General features: G+C 36.9%; 1 pseudogene; it reads right to left on the reverse strand.

Annotated features, from left to right (window-relative positions):
- Positions 1-2217: 2217 nt before the first annotated feature.
- LOC133799977 (amino-acid permease BAT1 homolog) lies at positions 2218-17469 on the reverse strand (annotated as a pseudogene).
- Positions 17470-17928: the final 459 nt, after the last annotated feature.

Below are 17928 nucleotides of genomic sequence, written 5' to 3' on the forward strand. Positions count from 1 at the left end.
TGGTAGACAAGCCCTTTGAAGATAGAGGATTTGTGGAGGGGATTAAGCTATAGTGGAAGAGTTAGCAGGATCTAAAGGTCATCTTCAACCTAGAGAATTTGGGTTTCACAACAAAGGTAAGCTTTTGTTGTCCTCCTTTGATGTTCTTCCTTTGTTCTTGAGGATATTGGGGGATTTTTTTTAATTTCGAAAACTTATGATTTTAGATTATTGGGATGGATATATTGGGTTTAGAAACATGTTTAGGAACTAATTTGGGCCTTGAATTTGAAGAGAAACAAGATTAAGTTCAATTTTTAAATTTGGGGAAATTTTTGGGTTCAGAACCCTAAGTTTGTGATTTGGCTTTAATTGTGTGAATTGTTGAGTATGTTGGAATTGATAATACTAATGATTTGAAGTCGATTTACTGTTTAAAATATGCTGGGAATTGAGTTTGGGGTATATTTGGTTAAGTTCAAAATTAAGAAAAATGCTGAGGATTAGCCTCTTTCTTAAATCGGTTGGCTGGCCTGGGTCAACCGGTCGACTGACTTGCATTTTGGCAGCCTCTTGGAATTGGCCAATCAGTTGACCAGTTTGGGGCAAGTGGTCGCGGTTCATGCTATCAGCCTAATTATTTGTTCGTTTTCATTGGACTTTTATGCGTAACCCTAGGGAATTATGAACTAAGGTTTCTATGACATATTGGTACATGTTTAAAGAGTATTAGGGGCCTAGGAAGGTCTATAGAATAGTTATAACGGGTTCTGGTTTATTAGGAGACTAAACCTATTTTATAATGTCCTGACTAGGATTTTCCTGTGGGACTCGAAGAAAGGATCACACTTGAGGTTGTCTTGATTCTCGCACAAGACATGAGGTAAGAAAACTGGCATATGCACATAGATCAAGGGACGATCCCCAATGTTGAGATGTAATGGTTATAACATTTTACTTGAAAGTTGAGTTAGGGTTATGTACCCCATTCTATATTACAAGTTGCTGCATTCGTTGCCTTATATATGTGTTATGATTAATCGCCATGGGTCGTGTTCGAAAATTCATGTTGAATGTAGGCCATGATAAAGCGGGACCACTACCAGAGTGTTGTACACAATCGCTTGGCATGGGCAGGGAGCTTGGCGCCCTAGTGATGCGCTGCGCTCGACATCAGCCGTGCAAACTATTCATAGGTTAAATTGAGCATATTTATAATCGGTCAAATATTGTTGTTTATTTGGTTGATACATACGTGTTTATAGTTTATTAGTCATGGGAATTGTTGTACATGCATATTCTGATTTTTGTTATGCCTTGTTGTTGGGCCTTGGCTCACGGGTGCTCTTTGGTGTAGGCAAGGGCAAAGTGAAAGCAGACATACCATGAGTTGAAGAGCTTAGGGAAGTGCCTACATGTCCAACTTGCTTGGCTACCGCAGTCAAGTTAATTTGAGGGATTTTGGATTTGAGTCCAATTTTTTCACTTAGGTCTACTACTTTATAAACTTTGTTTATAATTATGTTGTAATTAACTCTTTCGGAATCCATTGTAATATTTTAAGTTTTTAATGAAAATTTACATCTTTTGACCAAATTTTATCACCTAAGACATTAATTAATTTTAATTCCATTTTTGAGATCAAATGACTCGCTTAACGAGTTAAGCACTATTTTAAACACACGGTGTAATGGTCCTGAATTAGTAGGATGTTACAACAATGACCTTATGACCTTCCTTTTCCTGTTGTGTTTGAGATCTCAGCTTTTCGTGCTATATGGAAAGCTCTGCATGCTTTTTTTGCCAATCCCCGTTGGATGCTAGCTTCGTCTGCAACTCTTAGCACTGGGCTCCCAATTCAGTACAAAGTGATTGCACTTCACTAAAGGTCTGTATTTCCTTCTCAGCTCGCTTCAGATTTGTTTGCGCCTCAAACAGAGCCTACTGATTGCTGCCTACACGGTCTAACAAGGTTTTGATGGCTGACTTATGCAATGCAATATCCATCTCATAACGCTGGCGCAGGGCAGCTACGTCAACATCACTCTATGACTTGCGAAATTCTTCGTAGTATTTAACCTGTTCATTTTAGCAGGTACCAAATGATGTCTGTTCACATGATCAATGATTAGCTTCTTAAATAATGAAATATTAATAAACGATAATGTAGATTCTTACCACGGTCAAGTGATCATCCAGCTACTCTTGAATGAAGGATTGCGACAATGAACTACCCATTCAGAGCATAGCAGCTATAAATTGCGATCGAGGAGCTCCAGGATTAGTAGGACAAGATACGTGAACATCAGCAACTATGGCTTCACTGGTATCACTTTCAATAGAACTAACTAGAAGAACATTACCAGAAGAGCTGACAATGATATCACCAATAAGGAATGGGGCGAGAACAACATTTCCAAGGGGTCGTGCAGTAGAAATTATGGAAAGCAAGGAATCGCACGCACTCGTGGTGGTGTTGGAAGAATTGTAGAGATCAAGGAAATCTTAGGAGAGGTTCAGGTATTGAAAGTCTTCCACGGTTAAAACTCCAGGGCTTTCACTAGATGTAAGAGGAAGAAAACTAGTAGTATTAAGGAGGACAGAACCCAAATGTTGCTCAAGAGCACTCTATGGGAATTGAAGGGACAGTTTAACAAGAGCAAATATGATCAGCATGTGAAGGAAGTGTTGAAGCAATGATGGAATCTACAGATGAGTTGAATGGTAAAGAAGCTTGTGATAGATAAGAGGTGGATGGGATTGAGACAAGAGAAGCATGAACGTTACTAAGTGGAAGGGTAGTTGACTCGATGTTCGCGCGATCAACTTTGACAAAAGACGAGCCAAGATTTGGAGTGACTGTAGTGGAAATGATAAGAGTAAGATGTAGAAATAGAGCTTGAACCTGGTAATGGAAGCATAACATACCATGTAGGCGGAGGATGAAGATATCTCAACCTAGTATGGGAAACAATAATTTTATTGGCCCTAAATAACATGTTGTGAAGTTTGGGGTTCACTCACCTCTCTTTGTCAGAGCGCGGCAAGAGAGAAGTTAAAGGAGGTAGTTTTGGAGAAGGAGAACTGGTAAGGCTAGGAGATAAAAAGCCAATTGAGGAAGCAGAATGGGAAGAGTCAACCATATTTTAGGAGATGGAGAGAAGTTTGAGGCGCTTGGGGGCAGGAGGATGCTCGGATGCATCAACTTGAGCAGACGATTTAGATGATCGCTTACTCTTGTTCAGATTCAAACTTGAGGTTTTAACATGCTTATCTTTATGAGAAAGTTTTTTTCTTTTGGATTGGCGGACGGAATGAGAAGAAGAAATTGTAAAATCTTCAACATCAAGATGAGAGGCAGCGCTTCACACAACAACGAGTGAGGGATCAGCGCTGGATGGAGTGATGACTAAAGTGTAAAAAGATGTAAAGGCCATTGCAGGATCAACATCTTCCTCCAATGAACATCATATAGCAGGAGAGTGTGGGTTCTGAGTAGGGCCAGCATAAGAGCAACCTTCAGAATCAGAAGACGATTCCTGAGCATCTTAATAATGCGCAGAACCCATCGAAATCATGTTCCGAAGCATGGTAAGATCATTCATTAGAAAATGGGCATGATGAATAGAATCATGGTTGGTAGTGTAGGACAATACACATGCCAAATATTCATCATTAAATTCTTGTTCCCTTTTGTTGTCACAAAGAACAAGAAGGAATGTGGCATGGTGGTCGATGGAATGGGGGAAGATGAGCCTGGTCATATAACTCTTGAGCGGATCTTTGAAAAGAACTCCAATGGGGGTTGGATCATCCTTATGATCATGAATAATATTAAAAGACCGGAATTGGGATTCACGGTGTTCAGACCACTTAACATTCGTAGGCCATTGAATTTTTGAAAGAAAGAAAATAATAATACAACGAATGAAGCAAAAAAAATGAACAAAGAATGACGAGTCAAAAGAAGAGAAGTAACTAACCTTTTTTAAATACTCTAGATAAGACGAAAACATCCTTGGGTACATAGGGTGGCTACCATAACCCCCACTTATGAAAGGAAGATCATCCTTGTTGTTGTTTGTCATAGGACGATCCTTGAACATGAAACACCTCTTTCTTGGGGAGAGATAGTAAGTGTTGAATGATTGTTCGTCTTGAATACTACTACGCTAAGTGCGGGAGAAGAAGCAAAAAATGTTCTGAATAGTGATTGTCGTCTTGTGCAAAGGGCAAATCATAGCAGCTCCACAGATTGATCGAATAGCATTTAGAACAAGTTGCATCATGTGAATCCATGTGATCGCAAGCACATGCACCAGAAGAGGAGTAATTGGGAACTGAAGCAACTCAAGGTGTTTAGGCCCAACAACAATTTCACCAGGGGCACAGATATCCTCGAAGCGCCACTTTTTGAATTCTTCTTCACGAAAAACACATTCATGTCATTGTCCACACCAAATGAATGTGTATGATTTCGGGCTATCTTAATCAACAAAATAAAATTCGTTATTAGAGAAAATATTTGGGGTGAAGATTTTGAACTAAATAGTTCCCAACCTTTTCAAATAGTATCATATAGGTTCCTAAATGTTGTTTTTATTTTTTTCTTTTAAAATACATAAAAAATGTACAATAACAAAAATGGTGAATCAATCTTAAAAAATTTGATCCACTTAACTTATGACAATATTAAACATGATATTGAAAAAAAAAATTCATGGTATTTTTAAAAATATTTAATAGTTTTATACATTAAATTAATTTTTCATTAAAGAAAATTTACTTACATTTTTTTAATATTAGTAATTGAACTATCTTGAGATTATGGATATTTATCATGTACACATTTATTTTTATTTTGTAAATTTTTTATAATGTCACTATAATTAATCGTATATACACATAAATAACTTTATACATACTATTCACTTATAAGTTGCATTATTTTTTTAAAAATGTATAAAATAAGCAAGCATAGACATAATAAAAATTAATATTATCGAAATAATCGATGTAATATAGTTATTATTATTAATTAAAAAACAACAACATTGGTACAAATATTTTTTTAAAGAAACATTGATTTAATTTATAAAAATATTAAATATTTTTAAAAATATTATGATAATATATATTTTTTTTCAATGTCATGTTATTATCATAAATTAAGTAATAAGATTTTTTTTAAATTGATTCACCATTTATTTTGTAATTTGGTTATGTATTTTAAAAGAAAAAATAAATAAAAATAATATTTAAGGGCCTAAATGATATAATTTGAAAATGTTGGGGACCTAACTAATACAAAATTAACTTTTAGCACTTTAATGTTACAAAGTGTAAAAAATGGAAATATAGCTGAGAAAAACCCTATTTAATACTATACGAGAATGTTCACGTCAATAATCTACATGCAATATAGATACTTCTAGATTAAAAAAAAATACAATATGTAGAATCTCCAATAATATTATTACTCGAATATTTTAATTTTAATAGTTTGCCCTATACTTTTTTGCATTACTAAATTTTTCGTTTTTCTTTTCTCAATTTCCAACACTTTCTTCATATAAGATTTTGTTTATTTATATCGTTATCTTCTTGTCATCAATCCTCACATGTTATTATGTAAAGCAATTAATCTTCTCTATCTTAGCTAAATATGTGGGTCAACAATAATATATTTATATATATCTTCTATATAAAAGTGTGTATTTAACAAATTTTCTTGGTTTTAATATTTTTATTATTAATGTTATACCCCAAATTTCTAGACAAAATTGTTTAATCTGGAAATGTAGGCTCGCGAGACACTACAAGAAAAAATGCTTTTAAAAAGACCAAAAATGTGTTATCAAAACATACCATAACATTTTTTGACGTGTTAAGACCGACTATGTTATCGTAGGTCAGGGTACTTTACATAACACTTTATCATTGTAATACAGATGTGTTATTGTACTGTCAACGATAACACACTTTCTGTGTTATTTTAATAAATAGGTAAGTATTTAATTATATTATTTATAGTCAATTATATAACACATTTCAATACTTATAAATTTGTGTTATACTACACTTTAGTATAACACATTTTTTGTGTTATATAATGATGTTTGCATAACAAAATTCTTTACTTATAAAAAATATTATTGTAATAGATATTATAACACAGTTTTTGTATTATTTTAATATTTATATAAGTTTATACATTTCCATTTATTTTCTCTCAAGTTAGACTAGATTTCACAAAAGCATTAAATCAAAATTTCAGTACATACTTATTATATGCCCACAGCCAGAATTAGTCGTATGATATACATCAAAGTATATGTAATATTTATATATGTGTATGTATAATAGCATTCCATATTAAATTTAGAATAATAATTATATTATCAAGTCCCCACATTTAAAATCAGTGGTCATATAATAATAAAAGGCCACAAACAGAATTATAATAACCACTCCCAAGCAAACAATACCCCAGCACCACTACCACATCTTCTCTTAAATGCTTGGTAAAATATTTCAGCAATGGCATAACCACCAGAATCATTATTTTCATCCAAAAGGGATGTGATATTGGTTACAGCAAAAATGATGCCAAGTATGTAACACGGTCCAACAATGATAGAAATCCCAACAGCACTAATTATTCCTCTTTGTCCATTCTTATCAGCATTCTTGGTTTCTTCTGTCTATAATAAGAAAAAAAAGAAGAATTTGTCTGACCCTTCTGTTACATAGAACAAAAATTGGGGTCACTACACAAGTCAATTAGGCAAAAAAGTTTATTATATATGAGACAAGTATCAACTTTTCATACCATGTGAGTAGATGCATCATAACCAGTTAGTGAATACTGACTCATCAAAAGCCCCAGAATGAAAATGTAAACCAAGTCGTCGATTCCTTGCTCATTATCAGTGTTGAAGTGAGTGAAGATATATTTGACACTTGCTCTCTCAGTGGCAACAGAAAGAATGAGGATAATAAGAACAAAAAAAAAGGAATGAGCCTAATGCCCAGCAAGAAAAATCTACCACATAGTTCATATACATAAATTTCATAAGAACATAAAAACATAACATAACACTTATATCATACACATACTATAATGGCCATTATTACTTGGGGTCCCATAGACTAAACAAGTCATATGCCCATTAGATTAGTGGGGTCCTACTAGCAAAGTAGGTCATATGCCCATAATCTATTTGGGACTTGTTAGTCATAAGGGTCATATGCCCAAGCCTACATATATACATATCATAACACATTTCATAACATAAAACATAAGATAACACATATAAAACATATAACATATGAATTCTATCCTATTTTCCTTACCAAAATACTGGGATAAGAGGACAGAGATGGGACTTTGGAACACTCCTAAGAGCCATTTGAAAAAGACTGAGTATAGTGAAGAAGAGAGATGAAAGGAATGGAAGGACTAAACCATTGAGAAAATACTTACCCAAAAACTTATGTGCAAGTTCTTAGATTTCCTAACCAAAATAAAGATTAAGGTTAGAATAAGTAAAAGACTATGAGAACTTCTAAAGAAAAAGTACAGAAACGAACTAGAGTTTGGGTTACCTTGAAGACTTGTAAGACCAATCTAAACCTCGAACCGAAATACTATGTAACCTTACTTCCCCAAGTGTTTGATAAGCTTATGATTCCCAACCCAAGTTTTTACACTCTCACACTCACCTAGCAACTTGCAGCCTCTGAACTTAGAGCAAAAGATGAATAATGGCTGGGTACTAGGTCCTATTTATAGAGTTTAGGAATGAAAGGATCTTAATTTTACTTGAATAAAAATAATGGCTTTTTAGGTGAAAATAATTTGAATTGTTGTTCAGCATAGGCTGAAGACTCGTTCAGAAAGGTGCTGGACTTATCAAGAGGTTGAAGGGTTGAATGGAAAATGATTTCAAAATCATTCAAAATATGCTGAAGGAGGCGATATATCACCCCCCTATAGGCGATATATCGCCTGGACCATTATGCCCGAGGCAAACGTGCATCGTTTCGTGTTTTCCGTATCTACGTGCTGCGATATATCACCCCCTATAGCTGTGATATATCGGCATACGCTGATTATTTAAACATGAAATTACACATTTTTAGCTTAATTCAAATTGAGTAAACAACCTTGACTAAGCCTTCAAACGTATTTAAAGCTGGTGACTGACCTTAGAGCATTCAAATTTTACCCGTATTAAATTAAATCCTCAAAATACTTAATCATTAATAACCCATACATAACATGTGCTAAAATCCCATTGGTTCTTATCTAAACCTTATAGTATAATAAATATTATCCTCAATATCAGTCATATTAATCAAACCTTAGGTTAAAATTAATATTCTTAAACTATAGGTTAAACTTAGAAAATCTACAAGTACTACTATGAGTGTCCAAATAATTCCCGGTCTGAACCAAAAATCCACAGTCATAAAGATAATACTATAATTACTATAATACTACTATCTAACTAGCTAAGTAAAGTTCTTGGACTCTACAATTCTCCCCTACTAAAAAGAATTTCGTCCTCAAAATTAACTTACCAAATAATTCCGGATACCGGCCTTGCATGTCCTCCTCCAACTCCCACGTTGCCTCTCGTTTAGAACTATTACTCCATAGGACTTTGACTATCGGAAAGCTCTTGGACTGTAACTGCTTCATCCCTCTATCTAGGATGCTAACCGGTCGTTCCTCGTAACTTAAGTCTTTCTAGAGTGCTATCGTTTCGTACTTGAGGACGTGAGATGGGTCTGACACATATTTGCGTAGCATCGAGATGTGGAACAGGTTGTGACTATCGACTAGTGCTGGCGGTAGGGCTAGTCTATACGCAACTGGTCCCACTTTGTCCAATATCTCAAAAGGACCTATGAATCGGGGACTAAGCTTGCCTTTCTTCCCGAACCGCTTGACACCTTTCATAGGAGATATCTTCAGGAAGAATTGATCTCCAACTTGGAATTCCACATCGCGTCGCTTGGCATCTGCATAGCTTTTCTGACGGCTTTGAGCAGCAAGCATACGCTGTCTAATAAGCGCTACTGCTTCTTGAGCTTGTCTAACAGCTTCGGGCCCTAGAAGCTGCCTTTCTCCTACCTTGTCCCAGTGCAACGGTGATCGGCACCTTCTTCCGTAAAGCAACTCATAAGGTGCCATCCTGATCGTTGACTGGTATTTTTTGTTGTACGAGAACTCGATCAGTGGCAAGTACTTATTCCATGATCCTCCGAAATCAAGTACACACGCGCGTAGCATATCCTCTAAAATCTGAATCGTACGCTCGGACTGCCCATCGGTCTGAGGATGAAAAGCTGTACTAAGGCTTAACTTAGTACCCATGGCTTGCTGTAAACTTCCCCAAAATCTTGACGTAAATACTGATCCTCTATCTGACACTATCGTCTTGGGGATTCCATGCAACCGTACTATCTCTTGGATGTAAATGTTTGCGTATTGGTCTGCCGTATCTGAAGTCTTAATAGGCAGGAAATGAGCCGACTTGGTTAGTATATCTATTACTATCCAAGCGGAATCATGCTGTTTATTTGTCCTTGGCAAACCCGTCACGAAGTCCATAGCTATATCGTCCCACTTCCATTCTGGTACGCTAAGCAGTTGCAATAAACCTGCAGGCCACTGATGCTCTGCTTTCACTTGTTGGCATACCAGACATTTGGACGCAAATTCTGCTATGTCCTTCTTCATTCCTGGCCACCAATATACTGCCTTAACATCATGACTCATTTTGGTAGACCCTGGATGAACTGAGTACGGGGTGCTGTGCGCTTCTTCTAGAATCGTCTTCTTAATACTTTGATCATTTGGCATGCATACCCGATCCTTATATCTCAATAACCTTGGCTAGATATTGATAAATCTGTAGTCTTGCCTTCTCTGACTGCATCCATATGTGCTGCTAGTGTGTCATCATGTCCTTGACCAATCCGTATGTCTTCTAACAGGTTCGACTGGATAGACAAGTTAGCCAGCTTGCCTATAACTACTTTTATTCTGGCACTGATCAGCTCCTGCTGTAGCGGCTTTTCTATTCCGGATAAAGCTGCTAAATTTCCATAACTTTTCCTGCTAAGTGCATTGGCAACTACGTTCGCCTTCCCTGGGTGGTATAGGATTTCGCAGTCGTAATCCTTTACTAACTCCAACCATGTGCGCTGCCTCATGTTAAGCTCCTTCTGAGTAAAGAAGTACTTTAAACTCTTGTGGTTCGTATAAATCTCGCACCGTTCTCCATAAAGATAATGGCGCCAGATTTTTAATGCAAAGACCACCGCTGCCAACTCCATATCGTGAGTTGGATAGCGCTGCTCATACTCCTTCAATTGTCGTGAGGCGTAGGCTATCACCTTGTCATTTTTCATTAGTACACAACCCAATCCTTGCTTCGATGCATCGCAGTATACCACGAACTTATCGTTGGGTGTCGGTACACTGAATACTGGTGTTGAGCAAAGCTTATCCTTAAGCAATTGGAAGCTTTCTTCACACTTATCATTCCAGTTAAACTTTTGTTGCTTCAGGGTCAGGTTGGTGAGTGGAGTGGCTATCTTAGAAAAGCCCTCTGCAAACTTCCTATAATAACCTGCTAACCCTAGAAAGCTTCTTACTTCAGATGCGTTCTTTGGTCTGGGCCAATCCTTCACGGCCTCTACCTTTTATGGGTCTACTGCAACTCCGTCTTTCGATATAATGTGCCCGAGGAACGCCACTTGTGAAAGCTAAACTCGCATTTCTTGAACTTTGCGTAGAGTTGATGCTCCTTCAATCGCATCAAAATCGTCCTCAAATGTTCCTCGTGCTCTACTTCATTCTTGGAGTTTATCAAAATGTCATCGATGAACACAACGAAGAATTTATCTAGGTAATCCTTGAAGACCCTATTCATTAAGTCCATAAACGCGGCTGGTGCGTTAGTAAGACCAAAAGACATAACCAAGAACTCGTAATGTCCATAATGAGTCCTAAAGGCTGTCTTAGAAATATCTTCTCCCTTTACTTTGAGCTGATGATACCCAGATCATAAATCGATCTTTAAAAATACAGTCGCGCCTCGGAGTTGATCAAACAAATCGTCGATCCGAGGTAGCGGGTACTTGTTCTTAATCGTTACTTTGTTTAGCTCATGATAGTCTATACACATCCGCATACTTCCGTCCTTCTTCTTCACGAATAGTACCGGCACTCCCCATGGTGAATGGCTTGGCCTAATAAAACCCAAGTCTAGGAGTTCTTGTAGCTACGTCTTTAACTCCTTGAGTTCCGTAGGTGCCATCCGGTATGGTGCCTTAGAGATAGGCTCGGTGCCTGGTACTAATTCTATCGTGAAGTCAATCTCTCGAGTTGGCGGAAATCCTGGCAAATCATCGGGAAATACCTCTGGGAATTCTTGTATAACACGGACATCTCCGACTTTAAGTGGTGTCTCCCTTTCCACATTTGTGACACTGGCTACGAACGCTTGACATCCTCTCTCCATCATTCTTTGCACTTTGAGAGATGATACTAATGGGGTGCGTAATCCTGAAGCTTGTCCCATGAAGCATAATCTCTGGCCGTCAGGAGTCTCGAACATCACCTTCTTGCGTTTACAGTCGATGGTTGCACCATGTCGTGCTAGCCAATCCATGCCTAGTATTACGTCGAAGTTCTTGATCACTAGTTCTATCAGGTCTCCTTCTAGTTCTATGTCCTCAATCTTGATCGGTATGCCTCGTACTATCCGTGATGATAGAACTACTTTGCCCGAAGGCAACTCGGTTACAAACCTAGTTCTAAATCTTTCACAAGGTTTGTCTAGTTTTTCTATCATTCCTAACGAGATATATGAATGAGTGGCTCCCGAATCAAATAATACATAACAGAAGTTATTGAGGATAGAAACCTGACCTGTGACCACCTTGTTGCGAGCATCAGCCTCTCCTTGGGTTAAGGCAAAAACCCTAGCAGGAACCATCTTTTCGTCCTTCTTCCCTTTTGGCTTCTGCTGAGGACAATCTCTTTTACGATGCCCTTCCTGACCACAGTTAAAGCATTCCTTGGTGTTTGCGCGGCATTCTCCAGGATGCTTCTTCTAACACTTAGCACATGGCGGGTATTCCACGTAGCCCGGCCTATTTCCCCCATTATTCGTACGTGCCCTCTTATCACTATCGACTTTCTTGTTATCAAGATGCCGTCTTTTCTGGCCGTTACCATTGTTTCCTGATTGATTGTTTCCATTCTAATTGCTGGACTGATTGTTGCCGTTATGGTTGTTGCTCTGACTGGTCTGCGGTTGATTATGCTGTCTTGGTTCAGGCTTACTGGCTTCCTCTTTGCTTACATTGGCCTACAACCTTTCTACTTCGATTGCCATCTCAAGAACGTCGGCATATGTAGTGTTTCCTGGGTTTGCTAGCTTAACCCCCATCTCGATCTTCGGTCGAAGTCCTCTAACAAACTTGTTCACCCTCAGAAAATCGGTTGGAACCATCTCAGATGCGAACTTAGCTAAGCGGTCAAACTGACGAGCATATTCTGCCACTGATAAATTACCCTGCTTCAAGTTGGCGAACTCCTCAACTCTCGTAGTGAGTACAGCTGAATTGTAGTACTTTTTGTGGAAGAGCTCCACAAATCGGGTCCATGTCATGGTGGCAGCATCATGAGATTGTTGGACCAAGTCCCACCATATCCTGGCATCCTTCTTGAGTAAAGACGAGACGCGGGATATGCGGTCTGTATTACTGAGGTTCATGTGCGTCAAAATTGGCTCCACATTCCTTAGCCACTCTTCTGCTTCAAAGGGGTCTGTAGTCCCTTCGAAGTTTGGAGCATGCTGCTCGTGGAACCTCTCATACACTGGCTCCATGTTTGGTACTGAATATGGCGTGTAGTTCGTCACTGGCCATCCCCCATATGGACCAACTTGTTGGGGTGCTGGGGCCATTTGTTGTGGCTGCGGCTGCGGCTACGGCGGAGGCTGAGTTTGAGCCTGTTGGCATTGTTTCTGCAAAAGTTCCTTGACTTGCTGTCGCAGTCTGGAGATCTCCGCAGTGTTGTCAGCTGGTGGTGCCGGCGCGTTGCGGCGGGCAGTAGCACGCACTCCCCTTCTGCGAACTGGAGGGCTTTCATTGGTCGCTGGAACAGCGTTGGAGGCGTTTCCGTTGGTGCGTGCGAATCTTCGGAGCGACATCTTCAACAAAGTTCTAACAGTCGAGAACATGTTAGAACTTATCCTAATAGGCTCTAAGGCAAAACTTATTCTAAAACAAACATATCTCGAACCTATTTATTATGACTTCTTATGAAAATTATATAAGTCTTTATTTATTATTTAGAGTGGGTTTCTATACTTAGAAAAACAAGCCATCTTTATTTTCTAAGTCTGTTTCTAATTATCCTATATGACTTAATTCTCAGGGTCGAAACTTATCTTTGTTCCAAAGTTAACCATATTGAGGGAGGGCTGGGATCAGTAAAATCGTTCCCACTACTATGGCCCCCTAACTCTCAATAAGGAAACTTGGTTCATTGATTTGTATCCACCCTCACCGAACTTAGTCATTATTCATTTTATTTATTACTTATTATGATTGAGAAAATAAAATCAAACTCATACATGATAATAAAATAACATGTTATTCATTTGGAAAAATAGTTTTCACTTATTACAATCATAAAATAAAGAAATAAATAAAACAAACAATGAAAAACCAATTATTCTAAAAATCGGGATCTTCTACATCCGATCCTTCATCTAGCATATCGTCATCTATCTCCTCATAATCATCATTGTCATGTGCATCAAAATGTCCTCTAGGAAGGTTTGTGAGAATCCTATGTTTTTGCTCATTTGTGAACTGAAATTCGAATTTTGCAGTGAACCTAACTAAGAGGAAATAATATCGCATCGCTAATGGTAATTCATCCTCATCATTCATGGTTTCCCATATTTCTTCTAAGGCTGCTATTAAAGGATGGAAATCTTTAAATAGTCTAATTATTAATACATATTGTTCCGTTGATCTCAACATTATTTGCTTAGACTCTTGAAGGTGGCCTATCTCTTTGTGGAACAAAAGCAGTCTTCGTGTGATTCTTTCTAGTGCTCCTACGGTGTTTCTTGGCTCCCTTATTCTTTTTAAGGCCTTAATGGCTCGAATATCTTGATAGGTTAAAGCTCCGTTCATACTTAACTGAAACATAAATACTAAAAATCGTTAGCTATACATATAAGCACAATAACCATAACTTAAATACTTACTTGGCGGTCATATTCGGAGCTTTGAGCGTGTGTATCGAGGAGAACTTCATGCGAAGGAACCGTTGCTTTGATACCAACTGTAATGACCCAACTACTCTAGACTTTGGACCATTAACGAAAACTATACATAGACCCTAATCTTTAATAGAACTTACAAGTGAAAAAGATCATACTTTTTTAAAAACTTGTAAAAACCAATGTTTAAACTTACATAAACTCAAAGCAGGATATGGGATCCCATAGTTAAAAAAAAAACATATCTTAATTGAAATGAAAAGAGATTACATAAATAGGTGCGGAAAAAAATACACATAAACCATAAATAAAAAGACTACATCCTCGAAATCGAACTCTCGACTCCTTGAATCCATTCATCACCGATACACATTCCCCAAGCATCCACGAATCTTACCCGCCACTATAGCTATTTTCCTGCACATATAAACAAAAAGGAATGAGCCTAATGCCCTGCAAGGAAAATCTACCACATAGTTCATATACATAAATTTCATAAGAACATAAAAACATAACATAACACTTATATCATACACATACTATAATGGCCATTATTACTTGGGGTCCCATAGACTAAACAAGTCATATGCCCATTAGATTAGTGAGGTCCTACTAGCTAAGTAGGTCATATGCCCATAATCTGTTTGGGGCTTGTTAGTCATATGGGTCATATGCCCAAGCCTACATACATACATATCATAACACATTTCATAACATAAAACACAAGATAACACATATAAAACATATAACATATGAATTCTATCCTATTTTCCTTACAAAAATACCGGGATAAGAGGACAGAGGTGGGACTTTGGAACACTCCTAAGAACCATTTGAAAAAGACTGAGTATAGTGAAGAAGAGAGATGAAAGGAATGGAAGGACTAAACCATTGAGAAAATACTTACCCAAAAACTTATATGCAATTTCTTAGATTTCCTAACCAAAATAAAGATTAAGGTTAGAATAAGTAGAAGACTTTTAAAGAAAAAGTACAGAAACGAACTAGAGTTTGGGTTACCTTGAAGACTTGTAAGACCAATCTAAACCTCGAACCGAAATACTATGTAACCTTACTTCCCCAAGTGTTTGATAAGCTTATGATGATCAAGCTTATGATTCCCAACCCAAGTGTTTACACTCTAACACTCACCTAGCAACTTGTAGCCTCTGAACTTAGAGCAAAAGATGAACAATGGCTGGGTACTAGGTCCTATTTATAGAGTTTAGGAATGAAATGATTTTAATTTTACTTGAATAAAAATAATGGCTTTTTAGGTGAAAATAATTTGAATTGTTGTTCAGCAGAGGCTGAAGACTCATTTAGAAAGGTGCTGGACTTATCAAGAGGTTGAAGGGTTGAATGGAAAATGATTCAAAATCATTCAAAATATGCTTAAGGAGGTGATATATCGCCCCCCTATAGGCGACATATCGCTTGGACCATTATGCTCGAGACAAACGTGCATCGTTTCGTGTTTTCCGTATCTATGAGCTGCGATATATCGCCCCCTATAGCTGCGATATATCAGCATACACTGATTATTTAAACACGAAATTACACATTTTTAGCTTAATTCAAATTGAGTAAACAGGCTTGACTAAGCCCTCAAACGTATTCAAAGCTGCTGACTGACCTTAGAGCATTCAAATTTTACCCTTATTAAATTAAATCCTCAAAATACTTAATCATTAATAACCCATAATAACATGTGCTAAAATCCCATTTGTTCTTATCTAAACCTTATAGTATAATAAATATTATCCTCAATATCAGTCATATTAATCAAACCTTAGGTTAAAATTAATATTCTTAAACTATAGGTTAAACTTAGAAAATCTACAAGTACTACTATGAGTGTCCAAATAATTCCCAGTCTGAACCAAAAATCCAAAGTCATAAAGATAATACTATAATTACTATAATACTACTATCTAACTAGCTAAGTAAAGTTCTTGGACTCTACAAACCAACTGTCCAAAGAAAGATAACCAAGATATGGGAAGACTATTTGTGATAGCATGAAGAAGCAAAATTCCTCCATGGAAAGCATTGACTAAGTACTTTGAGGCCTCATATCCACCACCAGTTTTCCACCAGTGCTAAGGAGAATGATCACTTGAATAAGTTGTGCAAGTGAAAAATCTACACTTAATTTGATTTCCCACTGAAAATATGTAAATACATGTTGTGTTATTACTTAATGATTACAAAATGTTGAAGACTTTGAAACTATAGTGCTTAGAAATCAAAGGATGTTATTTAAAAAAGATGGATTTGGCACATTTATTTTGTGTTAAAAATCAGTCTTTTTGACCTTATATAGGATAGACCAAACCCTAGCTCCTTAAAATTTGTTCTAATCAAGTTTACAAATCTATAAGTGATGATCTCTAATGAAGAACATCTCATTAGTCAAAGACATGCCTAAGATACAAGTTTGAACCTTGTCTTTTTAAAGTATAGGAGATAAATGAAGCTAGAATAGTTTAATTCTTTGATACCATATTATGAAAGAAAATGAAATTGTATTGAATTGAATGAATATAGAATACAAGTGGCACCAATATATACATGCCACAAAGAAGAATCAAGAAAAGTAAGATACAATCCTATACTTAATAAACTGTCTATTTCAACTAATTTAGGCATATAAGGTCTAGTACTAAGCTCAAAATTACTCTCAATAACTTAACTAAACTTACTTATTTAACTAAATTATATATATATAAGGTCTAGTGCTAAGATTAAAGTATGTGCTATACTTACTAATGGTGACTTTGTACTGTACAGGAATTACAGTCTCAGACCCAAAATCTAACTCTAAAAGCTCCAAGCCAGAGTATAAACAGTCAACTAGAAAAAATTGAAGAAAGACATTTTCCCAAGTTAACAGTTAGAAAAAGAATATTATTACATACCAGCCAGTTATCCATGAAGCAAATGGTGAACATTTTGGGCCAGCAAGCTTGGTACTCCAATAGTACAGGCCCCCAGAAGTAAGGTAAGAAGAACAAATCTCAGCCATGGACAAAGCAACCAACATGGAGAAAGAGCAAGCTATAAACCAACCATAAATAAGAGACACTGGGCCACCAAACCTTAATCCATTGTTGTATAGAGTGGTCACACCACAAAGCACTGATATGATAGAGAATGAAAATGCAAAGGAAAGACAATATTTGAGTGGGTCTATTGTTTGAACGCATGCAAAGGTGGGCTCACAATGAAACCTTGGCAAACCTAGGAACAGATTAAGCAGATTAGTAATGCATTTGTATCCATTTACAAATAAAACAGAGGGCACATTCATAATAAAAAAAATGATCATAACAAATTTAACAAGAAAATTAAGTCACGCATATCACAAACTTGAATTGAATCAGAATAATGTTCTTACTTGTTGGAAAAGGGACAACATAAAGTAGACATCAATAGATATAACATCCTGATTAATGTTTATGAACGGGCTAGATTTTTTGACAGAATGGAAGAGCTCTTCCAAGTGAGCCTGATTGTAACATGAACCTCTCTCATCTTGGGGCCTACTCTAGAAAGAAAATATACACAAGATGCTTAGAAATTTTTGAAGAAATTCCAAAGCTATTCGTTCATCATGTTTAAT

This window comes from Humulus lupulus, chromosome 9 (assembly GCF_963169125.1).
Source record: "Humulus lupulus chromosome 9, drHumLupu1.1, whole genome shotgun sequence".
NCBI classification, from domain to species: Eukaryota; Viridiplantae; Streptophyta; class Magnoliopsida; order Rosales; family Cannabaceae; genus Humulus; species Humulus lupulus.